This window comes from Cygnus olor, chromosome 2 (assembly GCF_009769625.2).
Source record: "Cygnus olor isolate bCygOlo1 chromosome 2, bCygOlo1.pri.v2, whole genome shotgun sequence".
Taxonomy (NCBI): Eukaryota; Metazoa; Chordata; class Aves; order Anseriformes; family Anatidae; genus Cygnus; species Cygnus olor.
The window spans coordinates 41668845-41683712 of record NC_049170.1 but is presented as its reverse complement, the minus strand read 5'-3'; the positions used below and the strand labels follow the sequence as shown (position 1 = coordinate 41683712).

General features: G+C 40.0%; 1 protein-coding gene across 3 annotated transcripts in view; it reads right to left on the bottom strand.

The window, feature by feature from the left end:
• Nucleotides 1-14868, bottom strand: part of LRRC3B (leucine rich repeat containing 3B) — a 173679-nt gene that overhangs the window by 85100 nt on the left and 73711 nt on the right. The window contains exon 1 of one of the 3 annotated variants that reach the window (XM_040549026.1): nucleotides 777-839. The exons of the other annotated variants lie outside the window; for them this stretch is intronic. The gene's annotated coding sequence lies outside the window, so the exon portion shown is untranslated. Of the gene's footprint in view, nucleotides 1-776; nucleotides 840-14868 lie in introns of those variants that run through there. 3 annotated transcript variants of the gene reach the window in all.

Sequence of the window (14868 nt, the reverse complement as noted above, 5' to 3'; positions counted from 1 at the left end):
TGTGCCCTGCAGTGTTTCCAAAGCGTGAAACAAAGTAATAGCAAAAAAAACTTTTACATTTTCAGGATCTGTTTTTACAGAGTGACCAAGTTCTTTTTAAGTTTGGCTTAGAGATTTCATCATTATAATTTGCTAATACATACCTGAAAAGGACCGTAAGCACTAGGGAAAAAAAAAATAGAAAAAAAAAAAAAGATTTTGCAAACACGATCTGTAAAAACACATGGGTGTGAGAGGTTGTTTTTGTGATCAAAGTAATAGCAGTAGCTTTGTTGCACTCATGGGGGTCCAAAGATGTATACAAAGCAAATTTTCTATAGAGAAAATATCTATCACCAGACCACCCATCTGAACTAGACAGCACAGGTAGGGTACCAAATATACAAGCCTTATTTTTCAAGTATACACAGCTACATGCAGTGCTCAGGATGGGAATTTGGAAGTACCTACAGAAAACTCAGAGGTCAAGCCAGCTGCCCTCCTGCTCTCTTCTCCCTCCACAAAAAGCACCAGTATCTGTGCTGAAATACCAGCAAGCGGGCAGATACCAGTTCCCTTCAAACATTTCATCTATGCACGTAAAATTAATATATGAATAACTATTGCAGTGGTCAGGGGAAGAGTTAATTTTCATTTTCGCATCCCCACACCACAGCTGACAGCTCCACACTTGAGCTGCAGCAATGGACTGTGACTGCACCACAGTTTCCTTTCAACTTTGCTTACACAAAATGCTGATTATTTGGACAGCTCAACATCAAAGAGGAATAACTTACTGCTGTGCTCCTCGCCGTATTGTACCAGCCCTCCTTCCATTGCAGCTTACTCTACTGAAAAGAAAATCTACTCTTATTTTAATTTTCCACATGCTTACAGGAGAAAATCATTGTTGCAGTTATGATTTAATAAACACCTGCTTGGACCTGGGCCAGGATAATAGATGGGTGCCAGGCATAGCAGCAGGATAGGTATAAGAACTTCTATTTTTCAGGCTTAGAAAAAGCTTAATGAAACAGGACATCAAACAACATGTTCCCTTGTTCCTTGTTTGCTTGTAATGAGATAACCCCAGAACAGATTTGCATCCAGAATCACACAGGTGCTTACAATATCCTACCTATCTTTTTGCCCCTGTTAGGAGACATCTCATGCTCTTTGCTGTTCTTTCTAACAGTATTTCAGAGGAGCAAACCATCTGCAGAGAATTTTACTAATGGAAAAGAAACCAAGCAATTTCTAATTGGTATGAATACGTGGCCACTACTCTTGGTTAGATTTGAGACTAATTTGACAATGACCTTTTGCCTAATGTTGTTAATTTTGCTTCCTGCAGTTTTTCATTAAAGGAAGATAATGAAAATACAAGCCCTTAGCGTAAGTCATCAAGGACTCCGAGTAGCAATGCAATAGCAAAAGGTAGATCCTTCCTTCCTTTCCATTTTTTAAATTTTTTTTTTTTTATCGTTCACATTTCAGTATGTGCTTAGAAGTGCACAGTTTTGAGAGTGGAAGGTTCAGTTCCCTACAAAATAAATAAATAAATAAATAAATAATAAGGAAGCTGTCACAAGACAACATATTCCATTTTGTGAGAAGCCACTGCTGTGTTGCCACTGGTGAAATTCAGAGCAGTCTGTAATTGATAGTATTTCTGAATGAAGACAGCATGTGCAAACAGAACGGCATGTGTCTGGAAAGCCAATACTGTCGGCCAGGACTGAGCTGGACCATCAGTGCTGGACATACACAAGAGTTTTCATCACCAGAAAGCTCCAGGATGATCTTTACTAACAGATTTTTGTAACACCATTGCTGAACCAGAGGATATATGGTTTATTGCTTATTAAGGATTCATTTATTTGCACCTTTTAATGCACTGCAGTCTAGCCTGCTGTCAAACAAATGCATTTCACAGGAGTGCCTCATAAGTAATCTGTTCACACATTAGATAGGAAAATTGCAATGGTTTTGAAACAGAAGCAGCTTCATGCTGGATTATCACCACCATAATATGCTTTAAAGACCAAATCATTCTTCAGCAATGCCAGAAAATGTGAGTTTTCTCACTCACACTGTTCACTTGGAAAGAATGAGTTAGCAGAGCCTCTATTTCTCTTTTGAGCACAATCAGTTTTGTCTGTTTTCTAGACCAGGGAATATTTTTTTCTGAGAGCTATGTTTCTCCCCAGTAACACACTAAGGGATCTGGATTATCCTGACAATTTGACTAGAACAATATTGTTGAAAATAAACTGAAATGTTTCAGCTGTCCAACTAGTCTCCACACTTTATCTGAAGTTCTCGTAAAGTTAAAAACCTAAACTGAAAAAATAACCCCAAAACTGAGAAAATGGCAGAGCTGATTAACACAGCTACCAGCTTATTAAACATGCAACTTTTTATCTTTTTGTTGCTGTTATTTCAGAATTCTGGTTGCCTATAGCAATTCAGCTGGTACCTCAGATACCCTTCTGAGCATGCTGGCAAGAAATAAATGAGACATGAACTGTAACCTTGAGCTGGCTAAAGTTTCTATTGTGAAGGAATTTGTAAACCTCTAATATCTGCAACCCAATTTTATTAAACAACTGCAATCATAGCATTCTAAAATATTTACAGGAAAACAACAGCTGTAGAGATCATTGACATTGCCAATTTTGCCAGTAACTTGGATATTGCCCTAAAATTTAGTAAAAACACAATAGGGTAGAAGCAGCTGAAGATCTGCAACTTTGGTCTGAAGATACAGCTTTGTCCCTCAAGAATGGTGTTAAATGACAAGGTGAGTTAGTATTCAAACAAGCACGATAAAACCATTCAGGGTGCAGAGTACAGAAGCATTTTGCATGACCTAACTACTCCCACTGCAGCAAGCAATAGAACTGACAAACTTGGAGCAAAGTTTCAGCAGCTGCTGCACTTGACCTTGCCTATGCTCTTCTTATGGCCTATTATCGATTTTGAGGCCTTTTTTTTTCCCTGTATGAAGGTCTTAAGATTATATGATATGATATTGTAGAGTTGTTTGTAGCTTCTGTTGCCTAGAAGGTCACCATAGGGTATGTCTGTTTTATGGCTGTCAGTGAAGTAAGAGGCTGGGCCCCTTGACACAGCACATATTTCCACTCCAGTGTTCCTATATACCCAGGGCAATGCCAATATTTTTCAAAATCCTCTCCACAGATGTTATGAACAGAAAGTAATAAACAACACAGTTAGATGTCTAGGATTTCTTAAATATTCTACGGGCAAAATGCTAGACCTTCCTTCCTGATCTACACATCCCACTTAGGCGATGCTTTTGCTGAAATCCATGACAGTTTTGGCTGAATAAGGGCAGCAGGATTTGATCCCATGACAATGATATAAAAATCTGAATTCAAAACAAGGTGTGTGCCAACAAAACTCACAGAAACCCCTTGCAGAAGTTTGTCATCATTTTTAAAGGAAGAACAACACAGCAGAGAAACCGACTGTCAGGCACTTTCAGAGGCAGTGTTTCCAGTACAATAAATACTTATTTTATACAATGGAGTACAAAGCTATGAATCATCTGGTACGCGAAGTGCAAAATCAAGAAAAAGTAATGAATATAGACAGTTACATGCTGTATTTCAAACTTCTACCATGTCTATTCATATTCACTGTTGGAACTAACTCTTGGGTTAGTTTCATCTTCAGTGGGATAACTTTTTTTTTAATATACAAGGGACTTTTAGTTAAATAATATTGCGAGTTTATTAGCTATGACTTCATTATTTCTATCTGACTTCAAGTATTACAGCAATTAATAGCCATGCAAAACAAGAATGAAGGTGTTTGCTATAACTGATCAAAGCACTGTGCTCTATCCACACCTTATTACCAGTAACTGGTAGTTGCTATGAAAGAGGAAGACACAGGAAACCCTAATTATAGAACAACTACGGAAGGATTATTTCAGTTTTCACTGGGACAAGGCAATAAAGCTTATAGTCAGCCAGTGCAACCTACAAGCTGCACTAGCTATAAGGTGGAAGTAAGTGACAGAGGCCACGATCAACGCAGTCCAAGATGAGGAGCTAAAGAATTCACAAAGGCATCAGTCCAAAGGATAAAATGGATGGGAACAGGGTTCAAGATCACAGTCATCAAAAAAGGCATCAGAACAGGACAGGTTCCAGGAAAAGAGTGGGAAGAGCAAAAGTGGGTTCATGCAAGTAAATTAGGAACAGATGCCATTAGTGCTAGCAAGGCAGAAAGAATAAGTACTGGCAACTAAGGAACCAGGTTGGATTAAGCAAAGTCAGCAACAAGGGAGAGTAACCAAGAAAAAGCACAGAGCTTCCAGCTCTTCTGAAAACTGCCAGAAAGACTTTGCATACACTGCCGCTTAATTGGTGTCTCAGACCTGGACAGAGTAACCCTCAGGTAGCTGCCTATGGGCAATTTAATTCCTTAAAATCTTAGGAGTTTCCCTTGGTATTTCCTATAGAAAAAAGCATATGGAGAGGCTTTTCTTTTTCTTTTTTTCTTAAAAGGAATTATCTTGTTGCCATCTCCTTGACATTAAAGTGAGCCATCAGACCACATGGCTTCCCTGCATGAGGAGCCTGTGGTGGGAGGCAGAGGAGAGGAGCTCTGCTCCTCTCCCACGGTGCTGCCCCTAAGGCAGATGCACCAAAGCCAGGCTGCTGGTCCCACACCATGACCTCAGCAACACGCACAAAGGCACCACGTATGTACTGAAGATATAAGAAGATAGACTGAGGCTTCCCAGATGGGTAACACACAAGATCTCATGGCTGTGACTGAGGCAGCTCTTTTTAAAAATCAGGATTGTAATCCAAATGCAGTTTTTAGCATGAAATCTTCCTTTTCTGTTGATTGCAATATTAAATAATCAGTCAAGCATTAGATTCACACCCCAGTGTGTGGTCCTGCCACTAGTGAAGTCTTTGCTGGGGATGGACCAGATAGACAGGTACCAAATCAGGATCAGAGGGTTTAATATTTAATTACTGGGGAAAGACAAATAATATAACCATTTCTTCTTCTCTCTGCATGGATGTGCACACATACATGTTTCCCTTCTGGTGAGTAAATATCACACCCTAACTTTGGGCCATCATTTGCCATATGATGTGTGAGAACATTTTGTTGCTCTCTTTTAGGATTTATTGCTATTTGGAAGAAAATGGAGGTGCAGTGCTGCTGACAAATCTGCTAAGCCAAGTGCTTTGTTCCTCATGAGCAAGTAAGATGAAGTAAAGTGAGCAGAGTGGGAGCTGCAGGCTGAGGCCCTGAATAGATGGTTGTTAAGAAAACTATTTATTTGAGCTTTTGGAGGCATTTCTAATGGGGGCTGCCCTGTGATTCATTGCTTCTCTTCTAATCTCCCTCACCTGTAAGTCACCAATCCGTCTGGCTGGCGGCAAACTGAAGCATAAATCTCATATGTAACACAACTCTTGTGCTCCCTGGTTTGCCTTGAAGTTGAAGATGTTTTAAAACATATATTTAAAGAATTTTGGAAAGCACTAAATGCAACATACTAAATCATCAGTGGAAAACTTTAAATAAAAAAAGTTTCTTTTTTTTTTGTGAGAAAATCTGTTCTGTCATAGGCATGCTGAGCATCATCCAAAAGTGAAGCTAGCAGACTGGGAAGAGCAGTTACAGAGACTTTCATCTCTAGAAAGGCAGTGTCAAGAGTTAAGGCCTACGATTATGAATAGGACTAACCAGAAATTGATTCATGAAGCACACTTTTGTATGTTTATTTGTACGCTGATTTCCCAAAACCCAAATCTTTCAAGAGAACCATTCAGTTTTGATGCATTTTGACAGTCATGGGCAGGTTTCCTTGCTCCCTGTTATCTCACTTAGGTTCTTGCTCAAGGCTTGGTGCAGGAACCACTGCGACTGTGTATTTCATGGATTGCTCCAGGCTCTGTGGCAGCTCTACATTGCTCTGGGACTTCCTTGTCTGGAAGCCCTGAAAGCCTGACTGGAAGCAATGTTTGCTTTAGGAGAGCTTCACAAGTCTCCTGTGCATCTGCTGAGGGCAAGCACCACAAACCTTCTGCTGATACTCATCTCTTTCCACCCAGAAACTGCCAGGAAAAATATTTCATTGGACAGTTTGTGTTTGAGCATTTCCACAGGTTTTGCTTGTCTGCTTGCACTTCCCACAGACTGGAAATTCAGCAATTCAGCCAGGTCAAATGGTGAACTGACACTTTCTCTGATCCACACGCTAACACATCTAATAGGAAGCCCATCTATATACACCGATCATCCAGAAACAACAGTTAACACACTATTTGTTTTTATTCCTGCAGCACAGAAGATGATACTTCATTGTAGATCAGAGCCAGAAGCCTAACAGAACAAACATTTCTGGTGAAGAATTGCATCATTTCAGTTTGAGAAATGTTACACAACAAAGTAATAATCATGGCCTTCCTGAAAGGACAGTTAGGTAACACATTCATTAAAGTTTAGTTGAAGGAGCCTCTCAGAGATCAAAGACTTCATCTGCAGCATTCAATGATTCCTGCAAAAGCAACATTCAAGACCTCTAGATATTTTTAAATATTGTGCTTTCTTCCTTTTCTGCAAGCAAAAATAGTAAACATACCCAACAGTACCAGTCCTGCTTCACTACATCTCATCTTCAGTCATCTTGGGTTAAATATGCAAATGTTGACCTAAAAATACATAAAACTACATACAGAGATTGAGCAAGTAGAAAAAATAATAAACAACAATATTGAAGGATGTGGCTGACACCACAGCAAGTATTTCCTGTAAAATTCAAAGACCTGTGAGACTGCACACCTAAGCTCTTTTCAAAGGAACCTAATGTCATTAGACACCAGACTTCACTGATCCTCTTCCTACAGCTTTCATCTATCCCTGCCCGAATAAATAGTAGACCCACCCACTCCCTCCACCCCCACAGGTTTATTTTTTTTTTTCCTCTCCAAAATAGCTCATTTTCTGCTAAAACTTAAAAGACTACATATGGTATGAGGTTGATAATGCCCATTCAGCAGTGAATGCCTCCCTTCACTGCTGGCAATGCTATAGGGATACCTTAGATGTAGAGCAAACGTAATTTATCAATAGAGACATCCACTTGTCATATTGAAAGGTTGAGAGCACATATATGAGGGAGACAATTGCCAGATCAGCTCTCCCACTATCTCACTGTCCTGGTCCTGCCATATAGCCAGGGTGGCATGAAGGAGCATGTAGGGACAGAGGCTCCCACCCCACCACTGCTTCCCCCTTCTCCCTCTAACCAGGTGGGTGGTGGTGATGACAAAAAGCTCTCATTAACATTTTCACACTTTCTCATACCAGTGGGACAGAGGAGATCAAACATTGAAAGGATAGGCTCTTTCCAGCTTGCCAAGGACCATGGATACATGAGCTATCCCAGATTAACACTTGTCAGCCCTTTCTGCCTGCTAATGGTAGGATTCATGAATGAAACCCTTGGAGGAGAAACCTGGAAGGACTGTGCCTGTTATTTGACAATATTTTTCAGAGAACAAAGATTATTTAAATTAAAACAATCTGTATATGCCACAGCACCAAACACAGATGGCACAAGGGGACTTGACAGCTAGCCATTTAATGAGCTCCCTGATGGTTATCGTGCTAGTTAGGTTATCAGGGACAGGAGTGTCTTGGTAGCTCTGTCAGTACCACTCACACAGCGAAAGGAACAGGAGGGGGATAAAAAGTGAATGGAAATAAGAGAATGAGAACATAGCCAGGGGCATAGAAATAGACCTTTAATGACATGGTCATTATATTAGAAAGCTAGATGCTGCTTCAGGCAGCACTTTGACAACTCATAATAGGAAAAAAAGAAATAAAGTAATATAACAGAAAGAGAGCCTTTTGAACAAGTGAACAATTTTTTTTTTCCATTGCTTGAATGGACAAAATAATGTCTATCGGGTAGTTTTCCTGCTAGCTGGAAACATATCCTTTTCTTGCAATACACAGTTCACTGTGGTTCAGTTTTTTCCAGAAACTAAAAGACATATCAGTATCCCATTATTCTAGGTGCAGTAAAAGCACAAAGCAAAGAGATATTGTTGCCCCATAGTGTTAATAGTCTGAGGAGACAAGAAAAAGGTTGGAAGAAAAGAATTATTACTTATGAGAGAAACGAGAAAGGGGTATATGTGCGGCTGTAATCACAATTGCAGGTGGTAGGTGGATGTACTGTTCTCTCTGCTCCACGGGGAGAAAAAGAGCACTAAATCCATACCTTTGATTAGCCCAGCTTAATAGAGAAACAAAAATGCTGAAAGAAAATAAAACCTTCCTGAAATCACACACAACAGTAGGGTTTATCCTTTACAGAAATACTAAATATAAATGAAATGCCTCAGACCATATTGCAGTCTGGGGAAACAAACAAACAAACAAAAAAACAGAAATGAAATCTGAGATTTAATCTAGAAATGATTTTTATGCAAGTTTGTTTTTCAGTAGAAGACACTTTAGCAATTTTATTTTAAAATCTGTATTAGCTGCACAGAGAACATCCAACAAACCAGAGGACTAATATTTCATCTCCTGACCTGGGGGCACTTGCCTCAAAAACCAAGGCTTGCAACAAATTTATCTTCACAGATGCCTGAAAACATAACATGTCTCAGCATTTCAACACCTGCTTGTGTTCCGGCAATGGAAGAGCTATCCAAGGGATGAACGTTGTTTGTTAAAAATAATGCTTCGAGGAAGATGGTTGCAGCTCTGTTAGTTCATTTTCTCTAAGGTAATGCCAGCACTTCCCGCGAGTTGACATCATTCTATCATTCACAGAATAGCTTGAGAAGCCCACATTGCAGAAACCATAACCACTACCCTCTGACAATACTAGAAAGCTGCAAGCATTCTCTTTCTCTTGTCATGCTCCAAAACACAACATAGTAGTAATAACGTGCCCAAAGTGCCATAGGAACTGCCATCGTTGCATTATTAACACTGAAGACTTGTCTCTCTGAAGCCATCCCTCTGGGACATTTCAGTACCACTGTTCTAAAGTGGTTGAATGAAAAACACCTAGTACACATTCTTCAGGGCCTTCGGGGTTTTTTGTTGTTTGTTTTTTTAAAGAATAAAATAAACTTTTTGAAGGACTCTTGTCCTCTTGTATGCAAACATCCCTGTTAAGGCAAAGCAGTACTTTCCATTGCAGCACACAGAAAATGCATATGTACCTGTATATCTAGTGAATAAGAGTAGGAAGAGTCTAAAGATAGAAAATAATACAGAACGATAAAAGCTGTTGAAAAAGGTGGGAAAGGAAATCCTGGCTGAGAAAATATAGGACATACAAAAACTGAAGAAACACGCTTCTGTTTGTTATGTGAGTAGTAAAAACAGGACCAAGAAATATCCCCATCATGCCTGAGACACATTGAGTGCAACTTTCTTATGTCAAACATGCATTCGATGTTAGCAGGATTCAGTTCCAGGCTGCCCACTAGGATTAAGCACTACGAAAGACATGATGTGAATCATTCTCCATATACGTATTCGTTTTCAAAAGACAGATTTTCAACATTTTTTTTCCCAGCTAACATTAGATGTTCGCTTGAGCAGCCTACTTTAGTAATATATTTGGTCCAAGCTCCTTTTCATAGTCCAAAGACATACATTTGCCCAGCATATGGTTAAGTTCTGCAGACACCTATGGGGATTATCAACAAAACCTGTGTCAGGTATGGTTGCATCCCAAAGGCAAACACTGAGCACAGCATGCCCCGTTATCCCGACTATCCAGAAGCGCCCTCTTTGGTGGCTTATATGGATTTCCCACAGTAGTATCATCACTATACCATGATATAGGGGAAGAAAGGGTGATACATGTCCAGGTCTTGCCTGAGCAAACAGGGATTCAGCCTGGCTTCTCCCTGACCCACAGTACATACACACCCTCTGCACCAAACACAAATCTAGGGTAAGCATCAAAACTTGGCCAGACAGAACTAAGCCTTTATGCATAATCTGAACCTAGAGAAGCTCCAGCACTGCACAACTCCCACCAACAACCATTTTGCTTGCCTTAGGTAAAGATCTCTACCTACACCCACATACAGCAGCAGGACTGAAGGGATTAGATGCGTACACAGTGCAAAAGCCACAGTAAAATCCGTAAATAAAGTACATTGCCTTTCAAAAATCTGTTTTAAAACCTGTGTGGGTTTCCTCTCATCTTCTCTCCCCCTCCCCTCTTTCCCCTGTTAGCATGATTGAATGAAAAATAAAAAAACAACACAAAATTTCAAACATGTCATTTTAACTGCCTGAAGCACTTTTAACTTATTGTGTATACGGTACAGCTAAAGCAGAACCTGATAATGCCAACCAGTCTATCATTGTAGGCTGCACCAGAGGATTAATTGAAGGTTTATGCTGCAGAATGCTATGCTATTCTTACAAACAAAAACACGTTACCTCAGTTACTGAGGTTGTAAGTTTTTGAGTTCAGTGATTTGCATTTTTCATACACTTTTAATGACTAAGGGGGGAGGGGGCTAGAACAAGCTTTAAGGCACTGTTTTGCAGGAATCATGTTAAGTTTCATGGCAGATTATTTATATCCTCATAAAAAAATAAAGTAGAGGTAAGACTGAAGAACAAACCCCAAATCAGTATCAATGCTGTGTTCGTTTTGTTCTCTTTCATCTCTCTCTCTTCATCCCACAGACCTCTTGGCAACCTTTCTTATCTGGATTCACAAAATAAGTTCCCTTTTATCATTTTCATATTTTGCTTGAAGACTTGTTCTACCTGCAGTGTCTGCTATATATTAATCAACAAAGTCCATGGAAGAGAGAGTTTCTCCCCTTTCTTATTGCAGCTTTTGCTTTTCCTCTTGCAGAGCTTTTTCTCATTCTGTCGATGACCTGAAAACTCTCAGGGACAGGATTCTCTTATTTTGGGAGTTTACACTAGGCTGAAACTATACCCTAATTATGGAGGTTAACAGTGAATGTTATTCATAAAACTGCTGAAATCATGTTGAAATGTAATTCTACGTTTAGTTTTTAGGCAATAACTTTGGAGAAATCTGAATCATATGTTGTTGCTTTTGCTGCGGTTGCTTGCTTCCTTTTTTGATTGTAGACATGGCTCAAAGAGGAGAAAACAAGCCTAATAGAATATTTGTACTTCTGCCTAGGACAGACACAGAATACAGAAAGTCAAATAAAAATGATTTTGTATGAGGAGCTGCAAATCAATGCTGTTGCGTGCATTTGAAAGCATATAGTTCTATTTCATAACTTTTGATCTAGGACAAGTCTGTCAACTTTTGAGTGAATTTAACTTGATGCATACTTCAGGAAGAGAGAAGGAAAATATACAAAGCTGTCTGGATTTTGCAGTATTTTGGCCTCAGCTCCCACACCATTCTGTTCTCGTTCCTGGTTTAGGACAGTGGCAGTGCAAATTGCAGCTTAGGCTTCACTGAATGACATAGATTGCTTGAAATAAGGACAGACAATATGCACCTTTAAAAAACTAAATAGGGTGAAACAGGCCCTTGTCCCTGTTTTTTAGGAAGGAGCTTGGGGGTATTGCAGAAAGTGCTGTGCATGATCACACCCTTGACCTCCCTACACACCACTTTTTGTCTAGTCAACACTTGTCTCTTTACCAAATGTCTCAGTGGATACAAATCCAGTGACAACACTTGACATTACCTTTTTTCACAAACTGCTCTTTAGCAGCAGTGCTTCTTTGAGACATTGCTGCTTGCAAAGCCCAGGTGTTGAGATCTCCTTAGCTGAGGGGATTTGACTGTGAAACGTTTCCTGAAAAGACAAAGATAGTCTGGGTTCTGATCACTGCCAAGGTGAGGCACAAAGCAGTCTTCATGAAGACCATAGTGGCTACCATCTACCTGTCTCTGGTGGCCACTTCTGAGCCAAGAGACTAAAGACAGGTATAATTCCTGTGTAGGTCCTGCCTGGCCACAGGGATTTGTGGTTGTTCTTGCCTTTCTAAAAGGGAATATCCAGATTTGCTCACTGATCCAAACAGCTACAATAGGCCCTTCTTGCAGACATGTCTCACTCCTCTTCCTGCTGGCCTGCGCTTCCCTGTGAGTCTCCCACATCCCCTGAGCCCTGTCTTCATTTGCCTTTGCCCCCCATGACACCACTGCGCTCTCTGTGCACCTGCACAAGGAGACATCTAACCAGAAGTGGGACAAGTTGGACAGAACCCTCAGGGCTATGCCACACTGCTGTTTTGAGAGTTTTCTGACCGCATACTTTTACTGAGCACCCTTTTTCCCCAAGTATTAACAAATACCCTGGTTTCCTTAATGTCTGAAGTAACATTACTCAACTCAGAAAGCTTAGTGCATAAAGGTATTTTCAAGAAATGAGGGAGTAGCCCGCAGGATTTTGTGATAGCCTGTCAGAGTCCTGATGTGGGGAGACCTAAACACTAGGCCCTGAAATAGGAGAGATGGTAGAATAGGAGAGGATGATCTGCTGTGAGGCATCCAGTATGCCAGGTTTCACATAAGAGCAAGTCTCTTCATTTCTCCAAACCCATGTTTGCTTGCAAAGGGGCACAGTTCCTTCTGGAAAGTTCAGCAGTAGGTCACCAGATTAGCTCTGGGGGACCCAGTTTACCAGTGCTGCTAAGCCACTGCAGCAGTGCTTACCCTAGGGGCAGATGCAGTTATGAAGCAACTCAGCTTAAGCCCTGGCAGCCACAGAACTTCGCCTCTACTCCTGCCATACAGCAGAAGTAGTGGGATCAATCTTCAGCTAGCAAAAATCAACGTCCTCCCATTTATTTCATCAGAGCAGTACTAAACCACAGAATACAGCGCTGTTCCTGCCAGTCTGTCACTAACAATCATCTGGCTAAGGAAAATATAATTTCATATTGTTCAGGGTTTTCCAAATAAAACATATGCCATTCTCTTAAAAGAAATTACATCAGTGATTAAATAAATCCTGAACTGGATAGTTATAATCATGTCACTACTGTATAGAAAAATTGAGCACAAGTCCCTGCCAGCTGGTTATTGTATAACTGAAGTACAGTGGGGATTTCCTAACCATTTAGTGTACCACAGGCATAGTTTCCTGGATATATAATAGCAGGTCAAGGGAAAGGCCTGCCTCTTGGGCACAAGAGCACCTGGCTGATATAAGTGAAAATTTTCTAATAAAGCCTGCGTTTAGGACTGGCACCCATCCAGTAAACTGTATTGGTGATGACAGAGCTGGCAACATGGATCACCATTCTCTATGATGGTCCTGTCACAGAATCAATATTCAGAGGTAGCAGAAGAACCATGCAACTTCTTGAGGAGCATTTCCTCAAGATCATCACCACAAAATTAATGAAAGCCACTCCTTTGACATCCATGGCTACTCTGCCATTGGCTTGCTTCATTGAAAGGAAGATCATCAGGCAATACAGTTTTTGTCTGGCAGGGCAAAAACTAGTTCCAGAATCTCATTGTGTGGATAAGTGGGACTGGACTCAGTGCCACCAAGGTTGATTTGATTGCAGGAGCATGTTGGGATCAAGTATTGATCACCTGTTCTGGGTGATTTGAAGAAAGGAAACAAAAAATTTAATGACTAAAATAATGGTAGGCCAGAGAGGAAGAACAGTAAATAGAAGGGGGGAAGAGGAAAACTCAAAGTGCCCTGATCAGACTAATAGAATTGTTCAGATAAGTGAGTCAGGCAATTAAACATAACAAAATAATGAAATAGGAAGAGAATATGAAATAAGAAAGAGCTGAAAGATTTTTATTTTTAAACAAATGTATTCTGGCAAGGCTGCTTCCTTCTACTCAAGCGTCAGCCAGGAGTAACTCTATTGCCATTAGTAAGCAACATGAATGTCAGCAAAAAATTCAATTTTTCCACCAGTGCAAGCTGTGAGCGCATTTTGGCTACTGTATCCCAAAGGAAATTATTCCAACACAGAGGAATAAAAATTAATTTCAGCCACTATCTATTTTTCTAGTTGCTTATATTATAAAACGAAACTGTCTCATTAAAGGGATGGAAGAGAGAGAACTGAGAATAACTGAGGGATTTAAAGTTATTAGTTACTTAAAAAATAGCCATACTAAGGAGAACAGCAGTAGATGCAGAAGAGAATGGATGCATGGTAAATGCATGCGATGCTGTTTCATACTTCCAAAGTTTTTGTCTTTTTACACTAATACAAGGACGATAATGATGTTATCTACGGTATATCAAGAATATCTTGTGTTAAGTGAAAAGAAGTTGACATTAAACACGTGGGTTGAGGGGATGAAGAGAAAAGAGGGAAAGGTGTAAGGTAAAACAGTTATGCAGGAACCAAAAGCCATTTGATATTTATAAAGCTAACAAAATTGTTGGGACTCCTCAGAAAAGACTTATATAGAGAATAAGTTGCAGCACTTCATGTGAGAACACAATAGTATGGGGGCAGCTCAAAGAGAGGGAACATCATATTTTAACACCACTCCTAGGAAAACGGAAAGGGCAAACCAGGGCTGACAGAACTCACTAGGTCCTGGAAAGTAAAGAGACTACCTCCTCACTAAAATCAGGGCATCGTAATGTCTCCTGTCTGCTGCTTCACTCACTAAAACCTCATGAAAAAGCTTTTTGATTTTTTTTATTATGCTACCCATTCTCAGACTGAGGGCAACTGAAAAAGGTATGAGTTGATATAAAAATCTGGCTGCTTTTGTTGATTTACCATGTCAATAGTATTTTCCTCAGTTCCAGATTTGCTAATAACATAAGCAAAGGAAATAGTAAATAATTAAAATACTGAACAACCATGAAAATAATAGTTTCAACTAGATGATGACCT